At 43.4% G+C, this 15,755-nt stretch overlaps 1 protein-coding gene across 2 annotated transcripts in view; it reads right to left on the reverse strand.

Moving 5' to 3' along the window:
- LOC109036788 (uncharacterized) overlaps nucleotides 1–15,755 on the reverse strand; it is a 125,423-nt gene that overhangs the window by 91,015 nt on the left and 18,653 nt on the right. The window contains exon 2 of one of the 2 annotated variants that reach the window (XM_019051161.2): nucleotides 2,031–2,104. The exons of the other annotated variant lie outside the window; for it this stretch is intronic. The gene's annotated coding sequence lies outside the window, so the exon portion shown is untranslated. The remainder of the gene's footprint in view (nucleotides 1–2,030; nucleotides 2,105–15,755) is intronic. 2 annotated transcript variants of the gene reach the window in all.

Consider the following 15,755-nt stretch of genomic DNA (forward strand, 5'->3'; position numbering starts at 1 on the left):
AGGAAATAAATGTAGTGTACCGTGAAACGTTAGAGGCGTGTTAATGGATGAAATTTGAGGTTGAGCAGTAAATCTGACATTGTCGTCAGCAAACATGGGCGAATAAAATGCAAAAAGAATAACGTTTGATGAAGTCCCTATTAAGATGTATCAAGATGTCAACCTATAAATCAAACCGCATGGTAAAGAATCATAATTAGACCGAGCTTATCAAAGAGGAGCCAGCCCACATACTTTTTTACAATACTTTTTCAATACTTTTTTCAATACTTTTTTTCGACTTTCAGTTTTTGGCAGGAGAGAATGTACAACTAATAAATATAAAAAAATTATAATAATAATAATCGGCCTTTATTTTGCAAAATATATTTTCTTTACATTTAAATATCATTGGCATACCCCATGGTGGGAATTCCCACCGTCCAGGGGAGAGAATGTACAACTAGAGAAACTCAAGAACATTCTTAACTCATTTTTTTAAAAAAATGTGGGTTGGTTCCTCTCTGATGAACTCGGTCCAATTGGGTTCCGGCCGTTTAATGCGTTAAATCTGTCCATTTTACCTTTTAATTTCTCACCCTCGGCCTTGTCTCCACGGGCCTTTTCACGAGATTTGTCCCAGGGAAAAATCCCACTTACGAAGTTGGGAAAAATATTGAGTTAATCAATATTTTTCCCCAGTACCAAGTATGGTCCTTTTACTCCTAGGACCCACTGAGAGAGGAAGAAGAAGTGTAAACAAATTGTGCGATATTTTGTTGAATACTCCATTGTTCATGTTTGCTTCGTTAAAATAATGAGTCTAATTGTCAATTGAGTGCAATTATCATTTTAATCCCGGTTTAATACTCGACTTTAACCAACTTATCTTTCCGCGCAAATTAGTCGCAGGACCGTATGAGCCTCGTCCCGTGGAGACGGTAACTGGGAAAAATCCCAGAAGTTTCATTCCTGCGATTCGAACTTGGGACAAATCCCATGAAAACGTCCCGTGGAGACAAGGCCCTAGTCTGACCCACAGACAACTGCTGATCAGTGGAACTTTCAGTGATATTTGGGACTCACGTTCGCCCTGGAAATTCGGCCAACGACACCGCAAGGCCGGACTCACGGTTTTGGGGCCTCTTCCTGGGTCCCCAGAATCGGCGCTCGGCGCCGTAAAAGCTGCCAGGCTTCGGATTTCTTTTCTCGTTTACGATCGCGTAATTGCAGCGGCGAATTATTTTTTGATTTGCACGATAATGGCAGGGTCGCGTCGCCGCGCCGCGCCGCGACGCTTCACTGCCTGGCGCGTCATTAGCATGTTCTTAGGAGACGAGACATTGTCTCGCTGTCTAATTTTCTGACACCGAAAATCGATGTTGCCATATCCCTGATCGAAAGCTGAATATTTGACACAGAGGAAGAAAGCTACGGTCAGTTAGACCGAACTTCGATTCATGCGGCACACACTGCCGTGCTAAGGAAGAACGCCGTATGAACATTCGAGAGTTGCCAAATTTCCTCTCAGAAAATGTGTATTTTTGAGGAAAGTTATGGATATTTCTCCTTGACATTTTCAGGAACTTCAAGTGAAATTGAGAACAAAATTATCGGAAAAATTGGAAGAAAAATCTTGACAAATTTTCCCGAAAATTGGTGATTTACCGAAGGAAATTTGGCAACGCCTGAAGGTTCATACGGCGTTCTTCCTTAGCACGGCAGCATAGTGGATCGATTCGATCTGAGAGGTCGGACATAATTTTTTTTACAAAACTGCAAATTTTTATGTTTATTTCGTCACATTATAAATCTTAATGGGCGTTTCTACGAAAGTTCTGAGAAAGATTTACGAGGAAACCAATGGAGCTGCTTTTAGAACGTCAAAATTGTGTACAAACGGATGATTTGTAAGCTCTTAAAGTTTCCAAATTTTGTCCGAACTCTCACATTGACTCGATCCACTGTGCGGCACATGTAGTGTAAATTAATCTTCAGACGTTAAAAGAACAATCTAGAGGAATGCGAAATGCTCAAAACTCCAGATTTACCTGTTTCTGTGTTGATAAGAGAGGTTGCGAGAGCCAGGAAACAGCTTTAGTGACGTCATCAAAAAAGGCCTCACCTGGAAAAAAAAATAAATAGTAAAATGATTAGAAAAATGAGGCATACTTTATGGTAAATTTTAACTTTTTTAAGGCTCATGGGTGAAATAATTAAAAGTGACCAGCTATGCAATTTAAATAACATTGAATGATTAGAACCTAAAAAAAAGTGGTTGTGCGGCAAACACTGGTAAAAAAAAAAAAAAAAAAAAAAAAAAAAAAAAACCTCTTGGTTCAAGAGTGTAGTTTCTTGTCGTCGGATTTAAGAGTCTGGACTCTTGTTTCAATGCAAAATCCGCTTGAATCAATGCAAAATCCGCTTGGAACAAGAGTTCAAGACTCTTAAATCCGGCGACAAGAAACTGCACTCTTAAGTCAATGCACCGCGGCATTGGTCCAATAGGTTTTTTTTACCAGTGTAATGTCGGACTGACACATGTTTCACGTATTTTATTCTTCTCCTCTTTTTTTGAGATGCCTGACTGCACAGTGCACATCAAATGGAGACATTCAGGCTGGCTTAAACCCAACTATTCAACTCCCCCGAAATATCAAAAAAGAGGCTTCCTTTCTCTCTCATCTCTTCGTGGGTTCACTAGTCACCTTCACCTCTTGGTCACTTTCAATTAACTCTTCTCCATAGTTTACTTTTCTAAAAATGTTCGACAAGAATCGATTTTTAAAACTATAAAACAGTGAATTCTGGGAATCGGCTCAAAACCTTGAGCCTGTGATAACTGCCACACACTGATAAAAATATTTGTGTTCTTGTGTTACTTTTGGTCATTGATAGAGGAGGTGAAACACGAAGTAACCAAAATTTTTTGTTGATTTTGGTACAGCTTGCGGTAAATTTAGCGCAGAAAACAATGCGGAGGGACTGAGGTCGACCGAGGGCTTGGGTTATTATGGGTTATTTTGTCTTTCACTCCCCGTATTAACCAAACTATTGTGTTCAGCTTCCTCTCTGTGCATAGGTGGTTCGTCAAGCTCAAAAGAAGTGGTCGAACTGGCATGCGATATATCGCATCTTCTAGGTCAAAAATCTCGGCAGATTTTGAATTTTCAGCAAAAAAAAGGACGATAGCCCCTGCTGCGCATGAGCGTAAAGAATCATTCTAAACCCAAAAATCGGCAAAATTCAGAGAAATGAAAGCAGGATAGTGTTTGGAAAAAAACCTAGCATTCGATACAAAAATCGATAGCTGAATCGAATGCGAGATTATCTCTGAATTTTGCCGATTTTTGGGTTTAGAATGATTCTTTAGGCTCATGCGCAGGGGCTATCGTCCTTTTTTTTGCTGAAAATTCAAAACCTGCCGAGACTTTTGACCTAAAAGATGCGATACATCGCATGCCGGTTCGACCACGTCACTTGAGCTTGACGAATCACCTTAAGCGTCATCGGGCTATTAGTGAACTCGTTGAAGACGGTATTGACAACAACAACAACAACGACGACAACAACTTGGCGACAGTGCAGAGTGTTAACCTGAGTGGGTCAACTGTTCCGCACATCTAAGACGACCGATCGTTACTCCAACGTATAAAAGCAGAAGAAAGAAGAAAAATGGTCCCTCTTCTTAAACGATCTGCATCATTAAACCGAAATGTGCGGAGTGGTCATCGCCACGAATTTCTCGAATTCATCGGACGGTCGTTCGAAAACCCGTGTGCATCGACCGCCACCGCGGTGCATCTTCCTATTCGCGGTTTCACTTTCCCGCGGAGTCCTGAATGCTGACTCGCGATGACAGGAACAACGTCTACCCGCATCGCGGCTCATCAGGTACAGTTGTGTGGGGTTATGATGAGTTTTAGATGTTGTGACTGACGACGACGCCACGCCGAAAACCGTCTTGGAAGTTGGATCGGGGCAACACAGCCGAGGTACCTCAGTGATCATGAGGAATCGTAATACGACAAAATATCTGCCTCTGATGTACAGGGCTTGTGCTAAGGAAGAACGCCGTATGAGCCTTCAGACGATGCCAAGTTTCCTCCGATTAAAATCGAAATTACTTGGGAAATTGTGAATATTATTTTTTCAAACTTTCAGACAATTTTGTGCACAGTTTAATCTAAAATATCTGAAAATTTCAAGGAAAAATATCCATAAATTTTGTCAAAAATACAGGTTTCATCAATGGAAATGTGGCAACTCTCGAATATTTATACGGCGTTTTTCCTTAGCATGGCAGCATACAGGGTGTCCCAAAAGTCTTCCACCCCCTATAAAATTTGCCGGATTAATATTTTGAAACAAAACTTTGGGAGTGTTCATATACTACTTTCTTACATCAGCGTTAAAGTCTCCATGTTGTAACCGCAGTCGTAGACATTCCCGTATGGACATCCCCATCAACTTTATACTATAGCTTGACTACAGAATACATCATAGGCAGGAATAGTCATGGTGCCATTAATTTAGATGTATAGTTTCAAATATAATTGTAGATGCACTGAGTGTCATGGCAGCCGTGACTTTTTAATATGAGTTAAAAATGATCAACTAATACGTTTGCACTACTAATAAATTCTCGAGTTACAGGAGATGCAGTGAGGATTGGTCAAATGTAACCCTTTCACTCATCCGGCTCCTCTTTTCTCTCCTTCCTCCACCACTAACTACCATCTCTCTCTTAACCCCTTCCCGCCCTTTTTCCTCACAGATAAATAAAAGAGGAGAAAGATAAAACAAATTTACCACCCTTCTCTCTCTCACCCCTCCCGATTCAGACGATTCAATGAGAAGAAACATAAAAACTCATATATACACACACGAACAAAATCTTAATTGCATCCTGGAACAATTCGAGGAAAAAGTCCAGAGCGTTTGTAATTGTGCCCATCGTCTATACTATAAGCTCCAAGACCTCCTAATTTTGCGAAACTGGTAACGCTTAGTTCCAGCGTTCTACCGGGCCGATTTTCATGATTTTTGCGGCTATCGACGGGCAATTGTCTCTAGATAAGCCAACTCTTTTCAGATTTTCAAAATATGGCCCAGGTTTTTTTATATTACGTGGTAAAGTTGCGAATTCTCCCATTTAAACAATGTAAATTTATACTTTTTGTCATAGTTCGTTTGAGCGTTCTACTGGGCCGATTTCCGTGATTTTTGCGTAAATCGACAGGTAATAAGCCCTAGATGAGCCCGCTGCAATCAGATTTTGGAAAAAGGACCCAGGTTTTTTTAAAATCACGTTATAAAAGTGAGTGAGTTTACAGAATGCTCCGGTACTGCTACCGCTATGCGCGGGAGGATGCGCAGTGGTCGAGGAGGTTGCGCAGTAGCTGTGTAGCCTGCCCATCAGCTCTACACTTATCTACACAAGATTCGCACCGAAGATTCCACGTCGAGCGGTGGCCGAGTCGTCTAGGACGTCAAATGCGTCCATTTAGAACTCGGTGTGGGTTCGGTCCCAAGTTAAAATCTTAGTTATTAACTGACCATCACTGTTCATTGTTTTACTGCAATATTTCATCAAGCATAGTCATTAAACGCGTCCTTTTAATTTTAAAGTAATTTTAAGTAAAGTTTAAAATTAAAGTATACCTCATATCGTAATTTTTTACGGGAAAAACGAAACTAACACTGATAGGAGGGTAAAAATAGGGCCGCGAAGCGGCCCATTGATGGCGCGGAGCGCCTTCAGGGGGTTGGGCCGCGTAGCGGCCAGGGGGCGTAGCCCCCTAGTTTTATAACTATTTACGAACTTTCCTCATAGGTGCTGCATGAGCGTCGCAGGCTCCAATCAGACTAACTCTCTCTAACGAGGCTCCAGATACGGCCCAATACCGTCGGCGCAGGCGCGTGCAGTTCCTTATTTCACTTTCTTCGACGTCAAGGTCGGATCTTTACGACTCTATTCTCCTATTCAAACCGAGCCTCCGCGGCGGGATGCATCCAGCACTTTCAAAGCGCGTAACAAGGAAAACGTAGCTCCAGGTGCGGATCGAATTTCGACCCCTCGCACGGCACGAGATACGACCGCACCGCTAGCTCCAGGCCGCGACCGCCCTCTAAGTCGAAACCGCGCAAGGGCCGCAGGATCCCTGGCGCGGATACGCTGCCTGGCCCACGCATCCGCTTCCTAGTAAAAGTAAAAGATTATGCATACGAAATGAAGGACTTATTTACTTTTACTCGCAAGTGCTCTCGGGTTTAAAGAGTCATTGTCCAGGAGAAAGGGAGTGGAGAAAAGGGTGCCGAAGGACGAGCGCCCGGTCGGAAGCGGAAAAAATACTCCCGGGGGGCGAACGGGGGGAGGAGGGGGGGCGTCGCGGTCGGAGGAGAGAGAGAGAGGCGCGCGGGGAGGCAAACAACTTTCTCCGGCAAGGTCGTTTAACACTTTCATAAACTAGACCGATTGTGAACTGAAAATAAAAATAAAAGTTTACGGACAATTGGGATGCGGCGCGCGGGGCATTGTGCCCGGGTCGGGCGTCGAGCGTCCCTTTCAGCCTCGCCGAGGAATTCCGTGAGACGCGGTCCGCAACGTAAGGTGTTGCGTCACGGCCGGACTTTACGGGGGGTCCGCGGGCCGCCGCCACCGCCAAAAAGGCGTCCGACACGCCCTCCGTTTGACTCATCTGGCGCGCTTGGAGGATCCGTATCCGTGATGGACGGGGGTATCCGGATGTCTAGGGCTTATTAGAGTACCTATATTGAGAGAGTATGGCCACTGTGGTTACCACCTCTGATTGGCTCAGCCATCTTAGGCTAAATGGAGCCCTTAGGACCCAAAAATGGCGGACGCCATAAATTAATGTAATGCAAAATGACTCAAAATGTAGTTTTCTTTGCTTATCGTAACGAGAAATTTACTCAAATGCACTATTGCGACATCTTTACATATTTTTAAGGCTAATCGTGTGCAATTTTTGAGAAAAATTATCTTAGATGTAGTAAGGTTGGCAGCAAGTGCGGTTGGTGATAACCGTCAAAAGTTGGCAATGACCCCCCTCCCATCCACAAAAACCAAAACAAAGCACCGCCATTTTTGGGTCCTAAGCCTCTCCATGGGGCCCAGTGGCCATACTCTCTCAATATAGGTACTCTAACAATAGGCAGACGTCAATGATACCTTCTTTAAGGTTCAAAACTACCAAGGCGTCAAGTGTAAAGGCATTTGCGGGCAGATTATTGAAATTATAGATAGACAAAGCCTTAGACAAAGATGACAAATTGAAAACCAAGTTATCTTATTGGTGGAAGCAAGTGGCTGCAATGGACGAAGGAGGTAAGTAATAGTCTGACTAACGGCAACCCACGAGAGACCCTACGGTTAGTTCATCATTTCCCCTTTAGTCTGTAACAAACACCCGTTTCAACCAACGGGATCGTTCCATACTCCCTATGTCTCCTTTGTCTATAGCTTTGTCTATCAATTTCAACAATCAGCCCGCTGCTACGTTAAATTGCAGTAAAATTGCTCTAATTCGCCAAGGCCACAGGCGGTTTCAAGGGGAGAGGGTATGGACAAGGGACATGGATTTTTTTCCTTAAGCCTTATGTAAAGTTTTCAGCTCAAAATGACAAATCGCCCCTTTTGCAAAAAGTGCGATATCGGCGGCTGAAATGCGACCCCCGTATCTCCATCGCGATGTTTCAGAATCTAAGAGAGAGATGGTAGTTAGTGATGGGGGGGGGGGGGGGGGAGAAAAGAGGAGCCGGATGAGTGAAAGGGTTTTTGGCCAATCCTCACTGCATCTCCTATAACTCGAGGAGTTCGTTTTGCATTATTTTTAATTCCCGGTAAAAAACCTCTGAAGTTCGAAAAAAATTGAATTATTTCCCAAATTTTTTGGTCTTTCTTACAGATGACGCGCGTTTGAATGAGGTTGTATGTGTGTGTTTTCTGCGGCCAATTTCATGAGCAAGCGATGAGATATGATCGAGTTAAATGTAAATGAAAATGCCGAGTGTGATCTGCTGATGAGGTCTAATAAAGCCCAAACCGGTATAGATCTCTCGGCGTGACTCCAACTTAATAATCCAATGCAAACAGCCTGAGCTGAACACTCTCCCCCCTCAGTTTCGTACTGGTGCGCATTAGAGTTCAAAGAATATAATTTTGACTCTAATTTTAATTTTTGGAATTTCTTGGCTTTGTTTCCCCGCGAAATGGTGTGGACCCAGCACCGTTTCTCCACCTTGTTAAATGTAAATGCATGGTGTAATAATTAAGTTCTTTAATCTTTGATCCCATCACATTATTTCTAGGGCACTAGGAGGAGATAAATAAGGTCAGTAAACTGATGATGACATTGATAATGACAGGTAATGATTAACACAAATATATGATTAATTTGTTAGGACCAAAAGTACATTACAATGCTGCCGATATTGTGCGAAAAAAAGCTGGCTGCAAAGTCTAGACCAACTGGAGTTTTTCGCCAACCCGCCAAGTAATGCTTCCGCAATTGGTCTAAATTCATGATCGACGGTTTTGAATTCTAAGTACCTCTTATCGCATTGCCATCCCAACAAAGAAAATCTTAGAATCGCGCCGATTTTTACGGCTCTCTTCCGTAAAACGTTGCGCTAGATACGATGTTAAAGGGAACAAACTGTGCGACACAACACTTTCGACCTCTAAGTAGCTCAAATTGCAGAACAATCAGTATTGAGGCGCACCATATCTTCTCGTTTTTTTCACTGTTGTCAAACCTATAGCACTCAGTTCGAAATTCTATCGAGCGTTTGACTCCATTTGAGGTACCTTGCGATGATAATTTATTAGTAAAGCAAACGTATTAGTTGATCATTTTTAACTCATATTAAAAAGTCACGGGCTGCCATGACAATATGTGCATCTACAATTATGTGTCTATAACTAAATTAATGGCACCATGACTATTCCTGCCTATGACTGTACTCTGTAGTCAAGCTAGTACATAGTTCACAGGGATGTCCATACGGGAATGTCTACGACTGCGGTTATAACATGGAGACTTTAACGCTGATGTAAGAAAGAAGGAGCATGTTTTCACCAAACTAATTCGGTAAACAATGCATATAGATATTGCTCCTATATAGAAGGATGCATTAAATATAAATGGATGTACACTGTGTAGAGCTTTGTACAGCCACGTATTTTTTTTTTTTTTTTTTTTTTCATTTTCATTTATATGTAATAGATATCATTTGGACCACATTTTGCAATAAGAAGCCACTATTTCTAACTCATCTTGGAAACAGCATATGTTCCATTGATTTCCCAATGTAGAAAGGCGCTTTTACGGAAGAGCCAGAGGCAGTGGTTCCTTATTGCAAAATGCATAATCCATAGTAGATTGAATCAATAAAAATTAGTTTCAATCAAAATAATTCGATAAATAAATGCACTGGAAGCTTGAAGGGATCCCTAATCTCGAGCTGAGGCGACGCAAATGGAAGTATTTCAGCCAAACGGAACTATGTGCATTCAGACATGAGCCCTGAGACCCTTAAGAATATATGCATAACAGGGCTCACGTCATAATGCACATAGTTCCGTTCGGTAGAAATACGTCCAAATCATCTGTGCGGAACTTTCCCTCTCGTCGCCATTAAAATCGAGAGTAGCCTGTCGATTCGGTCTTCAACTTTTCCCAATCGGATTTTAATGACTCGTTATCTGCCGCACAAATGCAGCCGAGAGATCGGGCCGCCTCACGTAACGCGTAACGCCAGACTCGCCTTTGAAGCGGCTTTCGGCGATTCGTGACGAAATTTCCGCCGAAAGCTCTCGTCGGGGGACCTCTTTTGTCCGACAACACGCAGAGCTTTTTGATCAATTCTCATTAGAAGAGAGACATCGATTCGGTGGAATCGTGAATTTGATATGAAAGCTCGTTTCGCCCGTGGCGGTAACGTTCGTTTTGCACAGAATGTTTAGAGGCAGGAATTGAGGTAACTCTAGCCAACGAGGTATTTTGGGTCAATAGGTCCCGGGTCCGGGTTCGAATCCTGATTGTGGTATTAAGTTTTCCTCAAACCTACATATATAGGTCTGCTGAAACAGATTCTGTTTGACCTTCATCTCTGAAAATTCAAGTGCCTGCGCGGAAGCTTGGATGAGAATAACTTCTTTCTCTATTATACATCAGGCTATATTAGGTTGTATGCAGCAGATTTCATTTGGAATATAAGCAATTGACATCATTAAAAACATGAAATGAAGGGAGAAGAAGGGGAAAGAGAGAAAAATAAGTATCTTTTCTCTGTACCCCCCTAGAGGCCTATAGATTCGGCCCTAGAGATAGTCATCATTACGTTCTTCCGTCTGGGAAACGACAATTTATAGACGTTCATCTCACTAAATTTTGAGTTTGAGAATCGCATCTTGCAGCTAGCAAAAGCTTTATAAGCCCTCAGCTTTTTAAGCTCCGTCGCGAAAGTTGTCGGAAGTTCAGAGTTTCCCTCCTTAAAAACCGTGCTTATCGTTTGGTCGTCACCGAAGGCTGCTTCCGGGAGCTTTCATTGCGTCAGACACCTCTGCAAGTCATTAAAATCCTAGTTGGAAAAAGTTCAAAACTCGACGAAAGCGAGTGACTGTCGATTTTTACGGCATCGAGAGGGAAAGTTATCGGATCAGAACAAAGACGCTCCGGTGTCCGATGAGGTCATCATCGACGAGAGGTGAGCCCGCGTTGCCAGACCGGCAGTTTTATTCGGGTTTTTAAACGGTGCAGCCGGCGAGTGGGCCGATTATTGAAATTGATAGACAAAACTTTAGACAAAGGAGACATAGGGAGTATGAAGTGATCCTATTGGTTAAAATGGATGGTTTCTATAGACTAAGGGGGTAAATGATGGACCAACTAAAGGGTCTCTCGTGAGTTGCCGTCAGTTAGTCTATTCCTTTCCTCCTTTGTCCATTGCAACCACCTGCTTCCTCCAACAGGATCCCCCCGTATCCCTTTTGTCTTCTTTGTCTGTAGCTTTGTCTATCAATTTCAATAATCGGCCTGCTGCGGGCCGATTATTGAAATTGATAGACAAAGCTACAGACAAAGAAGACTTAAGGGATATGGAGGGATCTTATTGGTGGAAGCGGGTGGTTGCAATGGACAAAGGCAGTAGTTAGTAATAGACTAACTGACGGCAACCCACGAGAAACCCGACAGTTAGTCCATCATTTTCTCCCTTAGTTTGTAGGAGCCACACATTTCAACCAATAGGATCGCTCCATACTCCCCATGTCCTCTTTGTCTATAGCTTTGTCTATCAATTTCACTACTCAGCCCGCAGGTTGGCCTAGTGGTCAGCGCGTCTGACTCTAGGTCACTAGGTCCCGGGTTCGAATCCCGCGGTGGTGGCGTCTAATTTTCACGGAATTGACGAGTAGATCTGCTGAAACAGATTCTCCTCGGCCCTAATCCCTGGAAATTGGAAAAACCTGGAGCATGGAGATCCCACGATGTCTACGGACATCGTGCATGACATTATGACAAAACAACTCAATTTGTACGGCCATGTCCAGAGAATGGCAGGAGACAGGTTGGAGACAGAAGGTCCTTGATTAGGTTCCTCCTGAGAGAAGACGCAGAGGGCGCCCAATGAAAGGTTGAAGGGAGAAGATTCAAGCGGATATGTTAAGGTGCTCAATGCCCCAAGATTTGTGGTTTGAAAGAGAGCAGTGGAGGTTAGGAGTCGTAGAGCGCGAGGGAGTGCTGTAAAGCGACTTATATGTATGTAATGAAACAACGGTCGTAATACATGTAAAATTTGGCACCGAGTATCCACAAGAAAGGGCAGAAGGGGGGGGGGGGGCAGCCTGGGGCACCGGTTGTTGTTTTCATTGAGGGACCCCCGCGCCGCGCCGGTCGGCGAGATAACGGAGTCGGTTGAAGGTGCAGACGCGCGGTAGTAAAACCCATCGTCCGAACGGTAATCGAATTTGGCCCTGAAGAAAGAGTGGAGGTCCCTGGCCGCGCGTCGATTCATCACTTCATGAGTCCCTAAGAGGAGTTTCCAACGGCTGTCGGTGACGCAACGAGGTCCGTAATCGCCGTGGATTACGGGCGGCGACTCGTCTACGGAGCCGCGGTCCGCGCCGAAATAGGGCTGGACCGGATGCAGTTGAGATGCACATGCGCACTGCACTTGGTCTTCAGATACATCGTATACTTGGATTGCATCTATCACGAGAGGAACTTTCTTATTGTTGAACGCGGTGTCAGGTCGTTACTGATGGTGAGAAGTGAAAAGCTGAGTATGCAGCGAGGATATCTGAACGGTATACTACAGTGGCGTAGAGAAGGGGGGGGGGGATCCAGGGGTCGGTCCCCTCAAACAATTCTATCTTTTACAAGAATGCACCTGTGGGATTATCTCCCAAAATTTGTCTTATATTTTAATGAGATCAGACGAAAAATCAATGAAATCTCCAGTTAGAAATGTCAAAGATTCTCCTGGAAAAAATACAAATTGCGAGGGGAAATTTGACAGCACCGAAATTTAGTTACGTTCTTTTGCGAGGGGAATGACGAATTGAGAAACAAATTATGTACCATTAGTTTCCTTATGCACATGAGTGTTTTTACAAATGAGCCAGAAATTGTATTTCTGATTTACAAAATGTAGTCCAAATGTAGTTACGTCCTTCCGTCTGGATAATGACGAATATTGGTTAGAGTCCCCCAGAGTTCAGCCATCTCGATTATCAGGTGGCCTGCGGGCAGATTATTGAAACTGATAGACAAAGCGATAGACAAAGAAGACATAGAAAGTATAGAGCGATCCTATTGGTTGACATGGTTGATTCTTATGGACTAAGGAAAAAAATGATGGACTAACTATCAGGTTTCTCGTGGGTTGCCGTTAGTTAGTCCATTACCTACCTCCTATGTCCATTGCCACCACCCGCTTCCACCAATAGGATCCCGCCAAATCCCTTTTGTCATCTTTGTCTATCAGTTTCAATAATCGGCCTGCTGGGCTGGTCATGGTGTCACAAAAGTGTGCACCCAGACGAACGATATTGAGGGATAAGGATAAGGAATCCTGCGATGTCTGTCATCCAAAAACAACAACATCAAAAAAACCAGAAAACTGATCAAAACATAACCAAAGAAATTGCAATAAAATAAAATTAGATTGATTAGTGGATAATTTCATAATCTATTTTCATTTTGGTGCGATGAAAATAACAATTCACTCTTGATAAACCACAATGTAGTTATATTTTCATTACTTTTGTTTACATTCGAGGCACCGCCATCTTCGTGCACTCATTTGTGACTCCATGAGCGAGAACCAATCAGAATTGGATTTTTTTTAAGCCACTTTCGGCCCAACAAAAAGAGAGATGTCGTACCTCTGGGTATAAAGGGACTCTAATATCGGTGTGACATATGGTCTATTTTTTTCTTTTTCTTTTCCTTTTTTTTATTTTTTAAAGGATAGGTCGTGAGCCTCAGTCGTAAGATGATTAGGATTGGCAGGCAGCGTTGCCAGGTTGAAGATAAAGAGGTATTTTGGCCGAAACGGCGGGCGGGTTTCTCAAATCGGGCATCCATTGGACAACAGCGTTGACAAGCTCGATCGTCTCTCGTCTCTCGACTTTACCGGTACACCTTGAGTGATCTCGAGCTTGGATGGAAGGCGTGCGAATAACCTCAAAGTGGAGCGCTTCGAAAAAAGTTGATCGGATCAGCAAATGTCGCTCGCATTTTCTTCCCAAGGTGATTCCGCCCCGCTCCGACGCACGGTGGATCGAGTCAATACGAGAGCTCGGACAAACTTTAAACGCTTAAAAATCCATTTACACAATACTTTGAGTGTCTAAAAGTGGCTCCATTGGTTTCCTCGTGAAATTTTCTTTTAGGAGCACTCCTTACAACTTAAAAAGTGACGAAATGAACATTTAAAAGTGCAGTTTCAGTCAAGAATTTCACATCTGACCTCCCTGATTGACTAAATCCACTGTGCGACGTGGACTCTACCGCTCATCGCTCTCGTGCCCATGTGACCTGCCCCCAATCACCGCGGCGGGCTGATTATCGGAATTGATAGACAAAGCTATAGACAAAGAGGACAAAGCGAAAATGGAGCGATTCTGTTGGTTTCAACGGGTGGTTGCTATGGCCAAAGGAGGTGATTGATAGGCTAAATGGCGCCAACCCACTAGAGACCCGATATTTGGACCGCGTTAAACAGAAAGGAACCAAGCCACATCAGCTATTGCCAAAGTTAACCGGACAATTTAGTTTTTGACGAGAGGACGTTTGTGTGGATTCCTTTGAAATTTTTAAGGAATTTGCTTCGTACTATGGAGAAAATCCACTGAATTTTGCACAAAAATCCACACAACCTTTTTCATGTAAAAATTTAAACTGCCCGGTTAAATTTGGCAATAGCTGATGTGGCTTGGTTCCTTTCTGTTTAACGCGGTCCATTTAGTCCATAATTGTCTCCCTTACTTACGCTATGACAGCCAATCGTCTCAACCCAATACCTAACCCGACGGAAATCGCCCCACTAAAAATATAGATTCCTTGGACTGAGGCCCCATATTTTCAACAGCAGGCTGTCACAATTTTCATTTATTTCAAAGTGCCTGCCACTTAAAAGCTGCAAACTTTGAAAACCTCACTCGATTTTGTAAAAGGACGACTTAATTATCTCCAAACCTACGGACCGAGGGTCAATATTCATCGATCATCGTCCAGCGTCCAACAATTGTTCCCTGTCGTTGTTCTAGACAATTTTCTCGGATGTAAAAATTCCTGCCACTTTAAAGCTACTTTGAATACCTCACTGATTTCTATACGGATTTGACTCGATTACCTCCCGACCATCCCCCGACTTTCACCAAACCAACGATCAACTACCAACGTTCACCGCTCATCATTCGGCGTCCGACAATCGTCACACGTTTTTTCCCTGATGATCCTCTCAATCGTCGATGAAAACATCTCGCACCAGCTCAATCCTTCGGAGAGCAAAAGTGAGTTGTTGAAGTCGTACATGGAGGATGTCCTACATCGAGATAGCATCGCATCAGTCGCCTCGCAGAATTTCAATCGCTCACTCACGACGCAGTTCCATTCATCTGGCGATGATCATTTCGCGATCGAAATCGAAAAATTCTCTTTCGCGGCGGGAGCGTGCGCATAGCAATTTTCTTACGCACGAGCGAAATCAGAGAGCGATTCAACGCCCTGTAATCTCAGGTATAGTTCCCGAGTTGAGTTGGAGAAATTTTTGCAGATGAGAGGCCATCCTAGCAATGTGCCTCCACGACATTCTGATTCCTTTCTAATAATTGGGTGAAAGGTCAGAGGCGGATCCAGCAATTTGGCAACACCGGATTTCCTCCATTTAAACCCGTGTTAAATGCTCGATCATCGTCGGAGAACCTGGCCCCTCCAAGAATTAGATAGATTTATTTCTATATGCTTAAATGGAGAAAAGAAATGTTGCCAATTTGGCTCACCTAACCGAAATTTGATTCCCATGATCGAGAACTTTGGTTAACTGAACCAAGAAAGTTTGATGTTCAATATGAACCGCAGTTCAGTACCTGTAGCCGAAGCATTCCGTAGTCCTTGAAAAATTGTCGGATCATGCGAGTGATTTTCCCTTATTATGATCTGCTTCATCTCTCTCGCGAGTTTTTTCTTCTTCTTGGTGTCTTTTTTATGGCCTAGTTGCATGCTAATTACTTACTTAACAGC

The sequence above is a fragment of the Bemisia tabaci genome, chromosome 6 (genome assembly GCF_918797505.1).
Source record: "Bemisia tabaci chromosome 6, PGI_BMITA_v3".
Taxonomy (NCBI): Eukaryota; Metazoa; Arthropoda; class Insecta; order Hemiptera; family Aleyrodidae; genus Bemisia; species Bemisia tabaci.